Source organism: Jatropha curcas, chromosome 4, assembly GCF_041381405.1.
Source record: "Jatropha curcas cultivar XTBG-Jc1 chromosome 4, XTBG_Jcur_1.0, whole genome shotgun sequence".
Classification (NCBI taxonomy): Eukaryota; Viridiplantae; Streptophyta; class Magnoliopsida; order Malpighiales; family Euphorbiaceae; genus Jatropha; species Jatropha curcas.
Genome location: NC_143154.1, coordinates 12,332,096 through 12,350,119, shown reverse-complemented (window position 1 = coordinate 12,350,119; position 18,024 = coordinate 12,332,096). Strand labels below are relative to the sequence as shown.

At 39.2% G+C, this 18,024-nt stretch overlaps 1 non-coding gene across 1 annotated transcript; it reads left to right on the top strand.

Annotated features, from left to right (window-relative positions):
- Positions 1-17,413: 17,413 nt before the first annotated feature.
- Positions 17,414-17,520, top strand: LOC149496868 (small nucleolar RNA R71). Its single transcript, XR_016320748.1, has one exon. It is a non-coding gene; the product is annotated as a small nucleolar RNA R71 (small nucleolar RNA).
- The last annotated feature ends 504 nt before the right edge of the window (positions 17,521-18,024 follow it).

Sequence of the window (18,024 nt, the reverse complement as noted above, 5' to 3'; positions counted from 1 at the left end):
TGGAGCATTTTCACAAGCTATATTAAAATCATCTTGTTACATACATGTGTGTGGACTTCACTCTGCATTTAAGTGGGTACTACCATATGAATCTAAGTATTATGATATATATATGTCTATTCATTTGTGAGTTAATGCATGTTATCTGTGATTTGGTTATGTGGACTTAAGTATTAAACCTTAAAGCATAACCCTTGATTTTTGCATATGGTCCCTGAATTGCATGGTAGAGGGAATGGAAGATGTTATTAAGTGATTCTATGGAAGAGTAAAGAGGGATTTTGAAGGATCTATATAGTTTGGATGAATGATGAGATTATGATATGGTTATTGAATTAGAAATCTAGATTATTAATTTGGATGATTATATCCGTATGTAAATCATTCGTTACGGCGAACTCTTCATAGATCGTAAGGATATTAAGTATTAATCTTTTTGAGAAGAATTTATAGGAGACAAAAGGGAATTATAAGATTTTTAGTAGTTGCTTCAATTCAATTTCGAGGACGAAATTTTCTTAAGAGGGGTAGAGCTGTAACGCTCCAAAATTTTTGAATCTTAAAATAATATTATTTTATCGGGTCATGAATGGTGCTACAGAAAGGGGGATAATATTTTATTTAGATCCGAGGAAGATATTGAGTATGATTAACTATGAATGGGTAGTGATTTACCAGTCTATGAATAGTACCACCGGTCTGTGAATAGTACTACCGGTCTGGGAGTCGGTATTATTTTGGTCCGAAAAATTACTATATATGTTTTATATTTTCTTTAATATTTTTGGAGTATGTATGCATGATTTTTATGGGTAGAAAGTAAGTAATGAATATTTTTGGAGAATTTAGATAATTAGTGAATAGTGAATTATGATGCTTTATTAATTAAGGAAATTTGAGGAATAATTTTTATGGAGTAATTTGAGAAATTTGTGGAGATAAATAATATTGTGAAGGAATTGAATTGGAGAATATTTTTAGCCATTAGATGAGCTTAATCTTAGCCATCCAATTATGGGGAAAAGACCAAAATACCCTTTGATCACTTTATAAGGTCAACTTCAATTATTGAGCAACCACTTTTTCTCTTCTTCTTCTTCTCTTCAACGCCACTTCCTCTTCTTCTTCTCTTCTTTGTTTTTCTTCACTTCTTACTTCTTAAATCCACCAAATTAAACCCACCCAACTTGATTTAAGTAATTAATCTTAGAGAATTAAGCTTGAGAAGTGATTTGTGGTGATTAGTTTCAAGAAATTTGGAGATTTTCTACTTAAGCCAAAGGTTGGGGAAACCTCTACCATGGAGTAAAGGCAAAGTTAGAGCTTAGAAAGCTTAAATTTAAGCTTGCTAAAGCTTATTTTTAAGGTTAGTGTTCATAAACACACTTACCTTACTTGAATTTTTGATTTTGTGCATTTATGCTATCATACATGTATTTTGGGATTTTGTACGAAATGATTGATTTGTTGGACTTTGGTTGCAATAACATGCTCTTGGGTGATGTTTGATGAGTATTTAGTATGTGGTAGAAATCTCTACCTTGTATCTTTGTTGTTCATGTTTTTTTTCATGGTTAAAGTAAGCTGAATTTTGGAAAAAGTGTTATTGGGTGAGATTAAGGACTAGTTTTTGACCATTTCTATTTTCCATTTGTGTCTGAGTCCTTCATGAAAGTTGTAGGTCTACTTCTTATCTTTCCAACCCATCCTCTTGTGTCCAATTTGGAGATACATAGCTCAACTTATGGCTGAAATACCTAAACTGACTCTGTTATGTCGGGCCACATGCATCACTGAATTGAGTGCCCATTTTGACCACTATAATGACAAGACTTGGTTTTGAGGTCTTCATGAAAGTTGTTTCCCTGTGTCTTGAGACTTCCATGGTTCTGGAGTGGTTTAATTTGAGTGTTTGGTTAAGTAGGAATTCAATAAACATTGGACTTAGTTCTGCTGAATCGGGTCTGGACTGTTGGTATGTGTTCCTAGCTTCTGTTTACCACCTTACGCATTGATCTGGGCTGTGGTCCCTTCATAACATTTGTAGAATTTTATCTTAAATTTCTAATGAATCTAATTTCATTCAATTTGGAGACCTATAACTCAAGTTATGTGTTAAAAACACAGCAAAGGTCAAGGATATTTTAATGTTGGAAATTTCCTATGCCTTAACTCATAAGTTTATTTGGATAAATGTATGTATGAATCATGTGCGATGAGGTTCTCTTGATTATTTGTATGTTTGAGGATTGATTTGACAAAAATAAGATATAAGGTTGAAAAGTGGTATTGTGGATATGTTTAAATTGATATAAATGGGAAAAATTGTTGGAAATTTTGGGACAAAGTGTGGAATTAGTTTAGATAATGCATGATGAGGATAGAAATGGATACCTTGGTGCATAAGAGTTATGTTAGTATGCTTGGTTGGAGAAGGAAATTCCTCCCCTTGGTTTTCATTAAGAGGCCAAACCACTCTAGGGTGGTAAGGCTTACTTAATTATTTTTTTTGTATGGTATAAGTATGACATAAGTATGATTAGTTTGCTAACTTTCATATGTTTAGAGTTTTTTAAAAAAAATGGGTATTTAAGGTGTATGTGCTTCGAATTTTGAATAAGGAAAGTATGATAAATTTCATTATGATGTTAAGAAAGTTTTAAAAGAAAAGGAATTGATGAGAAATTTTCCTATATTAAGTATCTATATATATATATATATATATATATATATATTTGAAATATTTCCTTTGAAGAATGTGGAAATATTTGTAAGTTGTAAGTTGAGAAATTTGAAATGATGGGTATTAAGTAATGAAGAGGTTTTGATTAAGACTTATTGCTTTTGTGAAAGAATGATTTTGATTTGGACTCTACTATGCATGATTGAAACGTGGTATGATGAGCTTGATTTTGTTATGTGAAGCTATGATCATATGCTAGGGTTATCAGCCCTTATAAATAGGCGGACGCGCTTATTTGTGTGATGGGGGTGGTGCTTTCATAGGCCACGGTGGTGCTTTCATAGGCCACGATCAAATCTGCTTATGTTCATTCTGTATTAGTACGAGCCTTAACTAAAGAATTAACATAGTTGAATTATTAATCGTCTTATTACTTTCAAAGTATTTGAATTAAACGAATTAGATCATATTATTTTAGTAAACCTTACTTTGGAAATTAATGATTATGTTATCAAATGAATTTTCAAAGTATGATATTCCGGTACATGGTTTTAAACATAAATAGTATATGTATTGGTATAATAAATGTGCAAGTAATGAATTTATGAGTTGAAAGAATTAAATTCTTTATGTTATAAATTAATAGTTTATTTGATAAATGTACATGTATGTTGAAATTTAATGATTTTATGTAATTTGTGTTTTAAGTAAGTTGTCATCACAACTTTAGTAAGTATGTGAATTATGAGCACCATTGAGTTTTATACTCAGCGCATTGATTTTTATCACGCGCAGGTTAAAGACTGTGGTTGCTGCTTGAAGACTAGAAGAGTAGCATCAGGGCAGAAGTGACTGTTGTGGTAGTAGTAGAATGAGATTTATGTACTTAAGAACTATGGTATGTATAAGTATTATACTTTCAGAGATTGTATTATTTGAATTATAACTTAAGCATGTAATTAGCAATTATGTTGGTGTCTATATTCGGAGATAAGCATAAGATTCATTAAATGATTGAATATAAAATATTTCAAGAGAGTTGGTATGATTAGTTTATTAAGACTTGATATATATACTGAATGCAATTAATTGATGAATATTAAACTGCTATTGAGGATTTATATAATTATGAAAATATAGAAGTGTTGTTGTGTTATGATGAGTATGTGGAGATGTTGGGAGTTTGGAGTTTAATTGAGAGTGTTTTGTATTCACATGTTTGGCGAGCTCAGTTTTTAAAAGGGAAATTCTTACAGTATTTATGTAGGATTTTTCCCAATATATTTTTCAAAAAAGAAAAAAATTTCTCGCTACACTTGTGAATACTCAATTACTTCTAATTCATAATCTTATTTAATGATTTGTATGTTAAGTTAAGACAGTGTCTTCGGCACCGAACGTGGCATCCGTCGTCGGGTCTCACTGGACTCGGCGGAGGGTATTACAGCTTCCCTCTTCCACATATAAATGTTTTGATCAATAGTGCTGCCAGAATGGGACGTCATGCCCTTACGGACAAAAAAGAGAGGGAAGAAAAGAAAAATGATGATAAAATAAAAAAATGATAATGTGATAGCCAAAAAAAAAAAAAGGTGAGCCTTCCAAAAAAGTCTGTTTTATTCGCTGACTGCCAGACAGGTGACTAGATTAGTCGAGCGGAACATCTTCTGTCGCTATGGTGCTCCTCATCACATAGTTACAGACAATGGTTCTCATTTTCAAGCAGACGTCATCTTGGAGAGAAATTCAGACCCGACTGGCATGAACCGTTCAGAATTCAGAAATTGTTGGACAAGGGTGCCGCTGAACTGGCCACTTCGGAAGGAAAACCTTCTAATCGGATCATTAGTCAAGACTAGATGAAAAAGATTCTATGCCTGAAATGATGATTTTGATTCGATTAATTAAAAAAAAAAAGAGAGAAAGAAACTAGGTCGAAAACCCGAAAGGGCGGCTTAGGCAAGAAATAAGCTCGCTAGGCTGAAAACTCGAAAGGGCGGCCTAGGCAAAAGTTAGAGCATAACAAATAATAAATAATGATAAAAATAATAAATTTTGAGATTAACGCATGGTGTTTAGTTTAAATGCGAAATCTATGCCATGCATTCGTGACATACTTGCGACTGATTGCTCAATGCCATCAATTTGACTAGAAGGATAATGGGTGAATGAGTAGTTAAAATGAACGACCATTGTATTAAAGTAGTTTCTCTTTACTGCTATATGATGTTGAAAGAAGTAAGAGCAATAAAGAGCTCGGTTCTCAAATTCTTCCTCCCTTTTATTTCTGAAGCATGATTGTTGATTACAAGATCTTCCTCTCTGCCTATATGGTCAGCATTTGCTCGTTTGTTCTAAAGATTTTTTACTATTGGTCCTACCCGGGTATTGGATTCTCTTAGACGACGATCAGAAGAACGAATACCATTTTCTCAGTGATTTCCCTAGAAAGATCAATAAACCATGGATAAAACCTTAGTACCCATGTAGGTTCATGCATACATAAAGAAGTTACATATGTTATTTTTGTTTGATCTATGCAGGTAATAAAATAGTCACCCCATTCTTTGTTGTTTCCAAGTGTAAGCTTTTGTCTTTACAGAATAATTCATTTTTTTTATGAAGCTTTCATTTATAAACCCGGGGCCAGGAGGCCCAAATAACTAACACAACAAATGATTTCGAAAGAAAAGATTTGTTGTCTTTTATTGTCCATGTATGCAGGAAGCAGGAACTAATAAAGACAGAACAATCGGAGTCATTAATGGAAAGAAAGCAAGTACATTAATTAGGAGCTCATGGCCCGAGAATAAAAAAGACAAGGAAAACAACAAACAGCATTTATTCTAGTAGGGCCTATCAGCAGAGGCCAATCTTCACAGAACCTAGTATCATCATGGGGTAAAGAACCAGTTGACATATGCGGGCGTCACAATGTCCTGTATCGCTCCTTCATTTAGGTACCTGGTATTTCGATTTTGCCAACGGTCAGCCAAATTGGTCAATAGATTCGGCGTCATGAGACGACTCTCAAAGTTGTGGATTCTGGGAACGCGCTGTATCATTCCATATTGACGGATGATCCTGTCTGGAAAATAGGCCATGGAACGGTCTAGACTGGCGTACAACACGTAATTGAGGTTCATGCTTTCAGTAGTGACCAGTCTGATCCTCCACCAAGGACAAGTCCACTGAATTGAAGGGTTATCCCCAAAATCAAAATGTCCTCGAGACTGAGACCGAAAGTTGGCGGGGCCATAGGTTGGAATTAAACGAGCTGGGACCGGAAGAATCAGGCTTAACTTGTCTAGAGCCCAGGCTTGCAACAACATCGGACAACCACGATGATGAATATTAAAGTTGGTGATGTGAAGGGCGATATTCCTAACCCAGCACATCGTCTCCTCCATGATCATCATGAAGACAGTACGAATGTCACGAACAACGGTCAGAAGCCGAAAATCTCTAATTCCAGGTCGGCGGTTCTTCATGGCATACACATTCAACAGCAAGAAACAACAAGATTGAATCTAAGAAGGATCTATATCCATGGACAAAACCTTACTTAGAAAAGGCTCTAAAGGAAGATCTTGATCCGTATTTATGCCGTCAGGGAGGTAAACCGGACACAGGGCCACAGTCTCGGCTAGATCATACCTAGGGCCTAGGGGCAAAGCCGGAGTCTCATCTTGTTCAGGATGATGATCCATCACAGCACACATTTCCTCATAAGTCGGAGTTACTTCAGAGTCTTCAAACCGGAAAACCATGGTGTTAGGATTGAAGTGTGTGACGAGCCAAGACAAGAAGCCATGGTCGGGTTTTAAGTCTTTGAAATATTTCAGCCATGTGAGTTGGTTCATAGGGGGAATTTGCCATAAGTCGTCAGGGATGGATTGGACGAAGGATGAAAGTTAGTTTCTGAAGGCCATGGAAAAGGATTATCCAAGAAACGGATGTGCTTTGAATGCTGGAAGTGAAGGAAACATAAAGGGAAGCCTCCATTTATAAAAGTGTAAAGGACCTAATGAATGAAGCACCATCATTATTTGACCTGATGTTTACTACCCATGGTGGTTGGATGGGCATTTATGTATAGATCGCTCCGGTTGGTAGACATTTAAGCCTGCATCAATAAGAAGGACAGTTTGTACAATAAGGAGGTTGAGTCTTTATGACCGTATTAACCGTCCTGTTAGGTAAGTACTATGATCCATTTCTATTTATGAATTGATTCTCGTCGTATTTCATTTTAAGTTCATTAGTTTATTCTTTATTTATTTCATTTTGTTTCATTTATTCATTTACAATAAATTAGTTCATTGACTGTTAACAAGGTGGACCACCCTTGTGAATAAGTGGGACACCGCTATTGTGTGTTTTTGTGTTTGTGTTTTGTTTTTGCAGGAATAAGACCTCACAGTTGCAAAATATAAACATGTAAATGACATTGTAATAAAAGCAAAATACTGTAAATATGTAAATAATAATATAAAATTAATAAGACTGTACAATCATCCTACAAACTACAAAATGTTCAAAAATGGCTAAAATACTGAAGCAGAGCTACCGACGCCTTCGGCTCGGACTAGCAGCTGCCTGAGGGGGTGGATACGGTGGTGCATCATCAGAAGAGGAGCCATCATCCTCCTCGGAGAAGTCCAAAGGGATCCCCTCCACCTCCAACACAGTCTGGAGCCGATCCACCTCCATCTGGAGTCGGGCCATAGCACCAGACTGGCGAGACTGGTGCCTCCGCAATCTCCCGATCTCCAGCTCCTGTAAAAACAGACATATGTAAGAAGGATTGCAAAAGAAAGAAGCAGAAAGGTAAATGTGTGTAAGATGCATACCCTCTCATGCCGCTCAGAATAGAGCCGGCCGATGAAGGACCGGGCGAACTCAAACCGCTGGCACAGCTCCTGGTATCTCTGAGCTGGCACCTGCAAACACAGAAAATATTCATTAAAGATTTATTCAGGTAAAATGTTCTTAACTTTGTAAATTCAGTTTATTACTTACGTGTGTGGCATGCTCAGGATCCAGCTGCGGTGGTGGAGGAGCATGCCTGAGGTAAGCAGGAATAATGATACCCGACCCCAGGCCCAAACCAGGATCCAGTACCACCTCCATGTCAGCCGGGAATGGAACATCACCCAATACGACCCCCGCTGGTCCAGCCGGAGCAGCCGCCGCCTCTGCCTCAGCTGCAGCCTCTGCTCTGTAATGGGTCGCTGTCTTATGCTTCTTCCGCTCCTGCGACGAGTCACAGAGGAAGATACTTAGTCAGTTGGTTAAACAGTTGAAGAAAAATAAATAAGATTGAAGATAAGAAGATCACCTGAGTGTACTCCAGGACCTCTGGTACCCGAGCCTGCATCCGAGTGGAGAAGTACGCGGGTAGTCGCCAGCTGATAGAAAGCCACCAACTGCGGAGCCCTCGTACTCCTCCTCCTTATCCTCTGCAGTCATGCCCTCCAGCATACACATGAGGCACCCGCCGCTGTGCTGGGGCCGCCTGTATATCACAGACTCTCTCCCCCAAGAAGTACCGGTCAAGCCAGTACCCCTGCAAAAGGAGTCTAGATCGGGTATATAGCTCCGCGACCTCGTGACCCGGATAAGTCCTCCAGGCTTCTCCCTCCCAAGGAGTCAGAAGTAGCTGCAAAACAGAAGAATCAGTAATTATACAGTAAAAGAGAAGGGAAATAAAGCTAAGTTGTTCAGAGGATTCTGGTACTTACATCAGAGAGCGCCCTATCGTTAAGGAAGCTCCTCCAGTACTCAGGATCCTCGGTACTGGCATAGGTATGGTGGCAGTGGGCCAGATACCGAGGGATCTGCCGGGAGTCCACCGGAGTGTCATCTCTCGGACCGCCTGGGTAGATGCGGTACTCGTAAGCCCACACCTGCAATAAAGATCACAGCAATTCAGCGTACAGGGGAACAGTTAAAAATAAAATGACAAAGGAAGAAGGTGAAGAGAATAAGAATTTACCTCCAGTGGCCGGATGAACTGTCAGTTCGACTCACCGCTACCACGGGTCCATACATCCAAACCGTGATAGAGGTGAGCCAAAGCTAGAGTGGCCCAGTCGAAGGACCCGACCTAGCCCAGGTCCCTCAAGCATACTAGCACCGCCGAATCTCCCTTATTCTGGGAGGTGCATAGTAGCTGAGACGGGATAATATAGAAGAGAAAGGACCGAGCCGCCTGGTCCCTCTCCTCCCGAGTATAAGCCGGGGCAGCAGGCTAGGCCTCCACTGGCAACTCTCTCCATGCCGCCAGCCTCGTCCTGATCCTTTCGGCCCAGAAGCGATAGACGACCTCGTATGATACGCATCCCTGCATAGTGTACCCAGTCTGGGTGGTCACACCAAGCAGAGAGCGGACCAACTGAGCGCCTAGCATAGCGGTCTGGTACCGAGCATCCAGGGGAGCGACTGGACCAGCAAATCTGAGACCGGTGATAGCAGCATAGTCAACCGGTGTAAGCGTCATCTCGCCGAATCCGAACAGGAACGTGTGGGTGCAGTCGTTCCACCACTCCATCAGCGCGTAGCGCATAGTAGGTTGAAAGCGAGGCTGTGTGCGGTGGAGCCCTGCAGCATAGTCGCCGAAGCCGGCAGTGACAACCCGAGCGCGCATGGGCGGGTCTAGCAGATCCCAAAACGCCATTGCATCAAAGGACGATCCGCCAGCGTGGGCCTTGCCCAGATCAACTTGTGTAAGAAAAATTTTAATTAAAATAAGCATTAGACTGACAATCATTTATTTTTGTTCCATAGCAGGAAAAATTAAAATTCAAGTCTCGGGCCAAACCGTAGCTGCGCACGCATCTACACAGCTGCGTCACGGAGCTTGCCCAAGTTGCGCACCCTGAAGAACAGCTGCGTCACGCACCTCAGAAGCTGCGCCACTCACCTTAACAGCTGCGCCACGCAACTGTTCAAAATATGGCGTCCTAAGAACAGATGCGCCATGCACCTCCACAGTAGCGCCCCACACCTCAACAGCTGCGTCACGTAACTGTCTAAGGCCTTGCCTCGTTGATGAACAGTCGCGTCACGGAACTGTTCTTCCACAGAACAGTTGCGTGACGCAACTGTCGAAGGTACGCAGAATCCAAATTATGTTCAATTTCACTATGTTTGTGTTATTTCTATGCATTTTTCAAGGCAAAATAGGTCGCAAGGAAGATAGAATCAATTATTCATCAACAATTCAAGCCTTTAACGCATGCAAGAGGTGAAATCATAAAGTTCAGGAAAGCTAGGGTTCTCTGGCGCCTCGAACAGCTGCGTCACGCAACTGTTCACGCAGGAACAGTTGCGTCACGCAACTCCCTCCTGCGTGGCGCAACTGCCGACACGTGTATAGACTAAAATTGCAATAGAATTACTCACATTACAAATCAAAAGCAAAAAAAGAAGAAGAAAAATTTTACTTACCTCGGTCTGAAAGCCGCGCATCCGGCTAGTCTCGTAGCGGACCGGGAACTCGGTACCCAGCAACGGGAGAAGCTGCAGTGGTCGCGTCCCAGAAGTCAGTGGATTCCGGCTGACCGGCACCTGCTCGCCATCAAAGGTCGGAATATCCAGGATCGCCCCCAAGGTTTCCATCTCTAGAGTATAGGCGGAAGTAGGGATTTTAGGAAGTTGAGACATTTTGGTTGGTTGAAGGTTCAGAGAATTTGCAGTTAGCTTAAGGGTTTGAGATAAATGAAAATGAAATGGTTAAGAAGAAACTTACTTATAAGTAAGCGATGGACCCAAGCCCATCTCTCCAAGCCCAAAAGAGGTATGGGCCCATCAACCTTTCTCAAGCCCGCAGGGCCCGCACTGCCCATCTAAAGCCTGTAATGGCCCGCTTAAGCAATTTGACGGCGGTATGCGGCTCGTACACTTCAGCAATTTTGTCTACTCACCGCACAGGGCGCAGGAGCATCAAATTGCCCAGATTATCCTCAGGTAAGTTTTCTTTCAAACACTGCATCAGGAAGGGTATACCTGAAAATTCAAACTCAAAATTTTTCATGCCTAAAATTTTTGCTAAATTTTTGCAAAATTATTAAACCAAAATTTGACAATAAATATTGAAAAGCTAATATTTTTGGTCCTAGGTCGAAATTCCGGAATGGGGGCAAAAGTATGATCTTTTGCCCTGATGCAAATTTTTCAAATTTTACAATTTATGATTAATGCATGGGGGCATGCGATGCTCCAACATCTAATAAAGGCAAGATCTGTTTGTACACAGAAATTGCTCCTTTCTTTTGAAAATGCTTTTCAAGTCAACCGGTGATGGTTTCTCGAAGCCGTTGACGCTCCAACATTCAAAAAAGCCGATCAAACTAAGCTTTGGAATCCTAAATCAAGTCAATGATGGTGTATTTTGAAGTTGACTCAAATCCTAATTAGTGATGGTGTATTGCGAAGCTGATCAAGACAATTTCTATGCCAAATCCTCTAAAGCCGATCAAACCGAGCTGAGGAGGTGGACAACAAAGCCGATCAAACTGAGCTTTGGAATCCTAAATCAAGTCAATGATGGTGTATTTCGAAATTGACTCAAATCATGATTAGTGATGGTGTATTGCGAAGCTGATTAAGACAATTTCTATGCCAAATCCTCTAAAGCCGATCAAACCGAGCTGAGGAGGTGGACAACAAAGCCGATCAAACTGAGCTTTGGAATCCTAAATCAAGTCAATGATGGTGTATTTCGAAATTGACTCAAATCCTGATTAGTGATGGTGTATTGTGAAACTGATCAAGACAATTTTTATGCCAAATCCTCTAAAGCTGATCAAACCGAGCTGAGGAGGTGGACAACAAAGCCGATCAAACTGAGCTTTGGAATCCTATATCAAGTCAATGATGGTGTATTTCGAAGTTGACTCAAATCCTGATTAGTGATGGTGTATTGCGAAGCTGATCAAGACAATTTCTATGCCAAATCCTCTAAAGCCGATCAAATTGAGCTGAGGAGGTGGACAACAAAGCCGATCAAACTGAGCTTTGGAATCCTAAATCAAGTCAATGATGGTGTATTTCGAAGTTGACTCAAATCCTGATTAGTGATGGTGGATTGTGAAGCTGATCAGGACAATTTCAACCTCCCAAACAGTGATGGTGTATTACCAAGCTGTTTGAACTCTCTTCCCGGTCAATGATGGTGAATTGCGAAGTTGACTAGGGCAAAACCTTTCGAGCCGATCAAACCGAGCCTCGAATGGTATCTTCATCAAATCAAATTTTGGAACTCATTACTGATCCGACTGGAGCCGACAAAAGCCGATCAAACCGAGCTGAGGAGGTGGCCAGATGATCAAATCAACCCAACATCTTTCGAGCCGATCAAACCGAGCTTCGAGGATGATTGCCAGACTAAAGGCGCGTCAATGAACCACTTTAACATTAATCGTTTATAATTAATGATAAAGTGGGGGGGCAAACTGTTGACGCGTGTTTTTATGCCCCCGCCTAACCTGATGATGATATAAGGATGCGGAATAGGGAATCAGGGTAAACTAGAAGTGTTTTTAACCAAAAACTGATTTAAATCGGTCCAAGGAGTCTGACCTGCGTTAGGGTTGCGTCACGCAGCTATAAGTTGCGTGACGGCACTAGTAGTTGCGTCACGCAACTCTAACCAGGATGACATCACTTGGACAGGCCCGTGTAATGGTCTGCACTGTTTGTATGGATACGCGGCAACTGTACGAAAAGTAAGCTGTGTCACGCAGCTCGCGGGTCCGTCATGCAGCTGCTACCTACGTGACGCAGCTCTGTTCTATTGCCCTACCCATATAAATACAACTTTTTGTGTTTTAAACGGGATTTTTTTTCTGAACTTTGGCATTTTGGACTTAGAGAAATCTTAAGAGTGTAGTGCGGCTAGGGTTTTCCCCAAGAACTCCGGTGAGTTTCCTTGAGAAAGATCAAGCTATTAGAGATAATAGATTAAAAACACACAAAAAAAAGTCATAAAAAGAGAAAAGAGAGAAAAGGAAAGAAAAAGAAAGATTTTATTGTTAAAACTTGGTACTAAACACTTCTGGAATCGCGAAGTTCTATTCTTGAATCATCTAAACCGCATGCAATCCTTGAATCTGAGGGTTAGGTAACCATCTAAACCTTCCTCTTCATTTTTAGTTATTTATTTGTGAAATATCTTGTTTTATTAGCATTTGATTAGTTTGGTTTTGATTAAGTAACATTCTGCCTGTTATTGAGTGTTTCTCAGTTATATTAAACATTTATTAATAAAAAGAACACGTAAAAAGAGTAGTTTGAAAGGTAGTTACGGACTAGAGCAGCTGCGTCACGCAGCTACTACCTGCGTGACGCAACTGTTCATGTCCAAAAGAACTTGACTTTGCTTGGACCACCTGCGTGACGGAACTGTTTGTGGGCGTAACTTTTATTTCGTTTTTATGTCTTTATTTAATGTTATATTTTAAATAAATAATCAATAAATCTGGAAATTTTGGTAAGGTCACGAACAGATGCGTCACGCAACTAGAAGTTCTGTCACGTAACTGTTCTTCACAGGACAGCTGCGTGCGCAACTGTTCTAGGGTTCCAGAACATTTTCTTTATTTATTTTATTTTAATTTCATGACATTAAATAAATGTTTAATTTTAATTCAAGAAATGACCAATGATGGGAAGATGGTATTCTAATCAAATCAAACAAATTAATTTACTATGATTTTGAGATTTTAGGATTTATTATTATTTAAATTGTATTATTAAATCCGGTTTGTGGCCCGCCTTTAACCATAAGGCAAGAGGGGGTCTTTTAATTATTTTTGCTATGGGTGGATGATGGATGTGATTATGAATGGTTATGAATGCAATGAATGAACCTATTTGGGACGATTAATTAATTTTCCACATAGGAACTCGGTTCGATTTGTTCGGGTCGGGTTTAATTAAATAAATTGGCTTTTCTAAAATAAAAATAAATTAGAAATTGTAGGTAAAAAGGGGCCGGTTTTCCGGGCGTCGGCTTCCAACGGGCCGACGTACCCAATTCCCTTACCTAGAATCGTACTTGGTACGCCTGACCAGTTTTATTTAAATAATTGGCCTTAAATAAAAATTGGGTTAAATGAAGTCATTTTTATAAAATAAAATTGGAAACGGTCCCATTGCTGAAATAATGGGTGGCGACTCAAATATTTTATAAGACCGATTTATCGGCATCACACTCCCAAAAGGTTTTATCACCATTTTCCAATAATAAAATTATCAATTCAAATAATAATCCAAAAAGAAGTTTTCCGAGGTCGTCTTCCGGGGTTTTAAGGATCTCTCTCCAATATATGGGGGCGAAAACAGGTACACACTGCCTGAATAGCTGATCACTACAGTATTTGAACAAAAAGGGCTCCTCCCAATAGTAGTATTTGATATCATGGAAGAACTTTTTCTTTTCTTGATAAGAAAAGTTGGGAGGAGGGATTTTACAAACAAGGTAGTTAACTATATCAGCATACCAGGGGGCTTGTGTGTTTGCCAACAGTAGAAGTTGCTCATGGGAAAAGTTTTCATTGATTTGTATGTCTGTTGTATCTTCTTCCCCCAATTCTAGTCTGGAAAGGTGGTCAGCCACAAGGTTTTCTGTTCCCTTCTTGTCGCGAATTTCCAGATCAAATTCCTGCAATAAAAGCACCCAACGAATTAGTCTCAGTTTTGCATCTTTCTTTTCTAACAAATATTTGATAGCCGAGTGATCAGTGTAAACTATTGTTTTGGCTCCAATTAAATAAACCCTAAATTTGTCAAAAGTAAAAACAATAGCTAGCAGTTCTTTTTCAGTAGTGGAATAATTTAATTGCGCATCATTCAATGTGCGACTAACATAATAAATGACGTGCAACTTCTTTTCCTTTCTTTGCCCAAGAACAGCTCCAACAGCATGATCACTAGCATCACACATAAGCTCAAAGGGAAGAGTCCAATCTGCTGTAGCAATGATAGGGGATGAGATCAACTCCTTCTTCAACCTGTTAAAAGCATTTAAACACTCTTTGTCAAAATTAAAAGGAACATCTTTAACTAATAAATTACAAAGAGGTTTTGTGATTTTAGAGAAGTCTTTGATGAATCTCCTGTAGAACCCTACATGACCAAGAAAACTCCTTATTCCCTTCACTGAATTAGGAGGAGGTAGTTTTTCAATTACCTCGATTTTGGCTTTGTCCACTTCAATCCCTTTTTGAGAGATCTTATGCCCTAGGACAATACCTTCACTAACCATAAAGTGACACTTTTCCCAATTCAAAACAAGGTTAGTGTCTTCGCATCACTGCATTACTAAAGATAAGTTATGAAGACATGCATCAAAAGAAGAACCAAATACAGAGAAATCATCCATGAATATTTCAATAAATTTCTCTACCATGTCAGAAAATATGGACATCATGCATCTTTGAAAGGTTACAGGAGCATTGTAGAGTCCAAAAGGCATTCTCCTATAGGCAAAAGTGCCATAAGGACAAGTGAAAGTAGTATTCTCTTGATCTTCAGGAGCAATTGGTATTTGGAAGTATCCTGAATAACCATCCAAAAAACAATAAAAGGGATAACCTGCAAGTCTTTCAAGCATTTGATCAATAAAGAGTAGGGGAAAGTGGTCCTTGCGTGTTGCTTTATTCAATTTCCTATAATCTATGCACACACGCTAACCTGTGACTATTCTAGTGGGAATTAATTCATTGTTTTCATTAGAGATAATAGTCATACCTCCCTTCTTTGGAACAATTTGGACAGGACTTACCCAACTACTATCGAAAATTGGATAGATAATGCCGGCATCCAGAAGTTTTATGATTTCAGCCTTGACTACCTCCTTCATATTTGGATTCAATTGCCTTTGATGCTCGATTGAAGGTTTATAGTCTTCTTCCATCAGGATCTTATGCATGCATACACTCGGGCTTATCCCCTGTAGGTCTGAAATTGACCATCCTAATGCCTTCTTATGTTTTTGAAGAACCTGCAACAACCTTTCCTCTTGATCAAGTGTTAAGTGAGAAGAGATACTAACAGGGAAAGAATGGTTCTCACCTAAGAATGCATGTTTTAAATGAGGTGGAAGTTGTTTCAATTCTTGCTTTGGTGGTTCACTTTCTTTCTCATTCATGATGCTTGATTCATTAATGTCATCTTTAGTATGCAAAGTGTTTTCCACACATTCATCAACAACATCAATTCGAAAGCAATCACTATAGTCTATAGGAAGTTTACAAGATTTAAGAACATCAAAAACAATTTCTTCCTGCCCAACTCTTAAGGCTAATTTACCTTCATAAACATCAATTAATGCTCTTACAGTCATAAGAAAAGGCCTCCCAAGGATTAAAGATCCTTCCCTGTCTTCATCAATGTCAAGAATAACAAAATCAACAGGGAAGATGAATGTACCTACCTTTACGAGCACATCTTCTACAATTTCTCTTGGATATTTGATTGATCGATCCGCTAATTGTAGAGACATCCTTGTCGGTTTGAGCTCGCCCATACCTATCATCTTAAAAACTTCATAAGACATAAGATTAATGCTAGCACCTAAATCTGCCAAAGGTTTTCAAAATCAAGATTACCAATATTGCAAGGGATAGAAAAACTTCCTGGATCCTTTAACTTTGGAGGCAATTTGTTTTGGATAATTGCACTGCACTCCTCAGTTAACATTACCGTTCCTTGATCGTCGATTCTTCGTTTCTTGCTTAGGATATCTTTTAGGAATTTTGCATAACTAGGCATTTGAGTAAGGGCTTCAGCAAAAGGAATGTTGATTTGAAGCTTTTTGAATACATCCAGAAATTTTAGGAAGCTCTTGTCATCTTGTGCTTTCTTTAACCTTTGTGGGAAGGGGACAGGTGGAACATAGGGTTTTACTTCTCTTGTTCTTCTAGGTCAATGATGGGAACCTTTTTCTGCTCTTCCACTTTCTTTTCTTTCTTTGGTGGCTCTTCTAATTGTTTGCCACTTCTCAAGGTGATAGCCTGTACCTATTCTTTATGATTCTTTTCAGTATTGCTAGGTAACGTACCTTGAGGTCGAGATGCCATTATGTTTGCAAATTGTCCTAACTGAATCTCCAAATTTCTTATCGCCGCTTGTTGGATTTTGTGGTTTTCTCTGGTTTCGTTCATGAAATCCATGTGCGATTTAGAAATGGCAGTAAGGAGATCATCATGAGATTTCTTCTCTTGAGGAAGGAAGCCTGGTGGTGCGTTTAAAGCATTGTTAGGATTCCCATATGACAGATTAGGATGGTTCCTGAATCTGTTATCATATGAATTGGAGTATGGGTAATTCTTTCTTCCTTGATTCATCACATAGTTTACTTGCTCCAAGATTTGTGGATTCAAAGAGTCTATCATGCATTCTCCAATTCCATGTTGTCCATTGCATCTATCACAAACTTGCATAATAGAATTTACAGGATTAGTAGTTAATAGGTCTAATTTCCTTACCATATTATCTACCTTGGCATTGAGTGCTGTAATGGCATCTATTTCATAGACTCCTGCAGTGCTCTTCCTTTCGGAATTGTTTTGATAATGGCTATTGCTTGCCATCTCCTCTATCAATTCATATGCCTCATCAATTCCCTTCTTCTCAAAAGATCCACCTGCAGCTGCATCTAAAGTGATTTTAATGTTAGGTGATAATGCATTATAGAAAGTTTGTACCTGTAACCACTTGGGCAAACTGTGATGCGGGCACTTTCTCAAAAAGTTCTTGAATCTTTCCCAAGCTTCATACAGGCTTTCTTGATCATGGTGAGCAAATGTCATTATCTCATTGCGCAGTTTTATGGTCTTTGAAGATGGAAAGAATTTTGCTAAAAACTTTTGAGCTAATTCTTCCCATGTTGTGAAACTTCCAGCGGGGCATGACTGTAACCAAGATCATGCTTTGTCTCGAAGAGTGAAAGTGAATAATCTCAGTTTTATGGCATCTTCGGAAACACCGTTCTGTTTGAAAGTATCGCAAATTTCCAGGAAATTTGTGATATGAGCGTTAGGATCTTCACTAGGCAAACCCCCATATTGAATTGAGGTGAAAAGCATTTGGATAATTGCGGGTTTAATTTGAAAATTGTTAGCTTCAACCCGAGGTCTTGTAATACTCAAGGTTGTCCCATTCAGATTAGGTGTTGTGTAGTCTCACAAGGTGTGGACCGGATTTTGAAGTGGAGGTCTATTTATGTTTTCATTTTCATTTTTGTTGACCATGTCTGCTTGCTGTTCAGGTCTTATTTCACGTGTTCTTCTTGCGGCGTTGTTCCTACGACAAGTTCTTTCAATTTCTGGATC